We start from the raw sequence: 541 nt of genomic DNA, 5'->3' as shown, positions 1-541 counted from the left end.
ATTTTGCCACCTTGGGGGGGCAGGAGATGACCCCCCATTTCCTGGAGCCCCCCCTCCTGCCGCCGGCCGATGAATCTGCAGTCTTCTTCCACGGAGCCGAGGGCGGGGACCCTGGGGCCCTCGCTACCTACTTCTCCCGGACACCGGAGTCCTACCGCAGCACGCCGGGTAGGTGGCCAGAGCCCGCCCGCCCACCGCAGGGCTCCTCGGAGGGGCATCGCCTGGGGCCACCCACAGAGGGCACCGTTACCGTGGGTTGTGTGGTTGCCACGGCTACTGGGGCCACGGTTGCGTGGCTGCCTGTGGTGTCCCCAGGGCTCCTGTGGGGAGGGAGTGGGCATGGCCTGCCGCCTGCCTGGTTGGCATGGCAACAGTGCCATTGCTATCCCATTGTGTGGGGTTGTCGTGGTCGTCGTGGTGCCCGCCCCTTGTCGGGGTTTCTCCTGCCGTGGTTCCCCATGGCCTCATCCCATGGTTGCCGTGGCCCCGGCCTCGCCATGGCGACGGGTTTTGTGTCCCCGTGGCAGCTGTGGGTTCCTTC

The sequence above is a fragment of the Chrysemys picta genome, chromosome 17 (assembly GCF_011386835.1).
Source record: "Chrysemys picta bellii isolate R12L10 chromosome 17, ASM1138683v2, whole genome shotgun sequence".
Taxonomy (NCBI): domain Eukaryota; kingdom Metazoa; phylum Chordata; order Testudines; family Emydidae; genus Chrysemys; species Chrysemys picta.
This window is presented reverse-complemented; position numbering follows the sequence as displayed.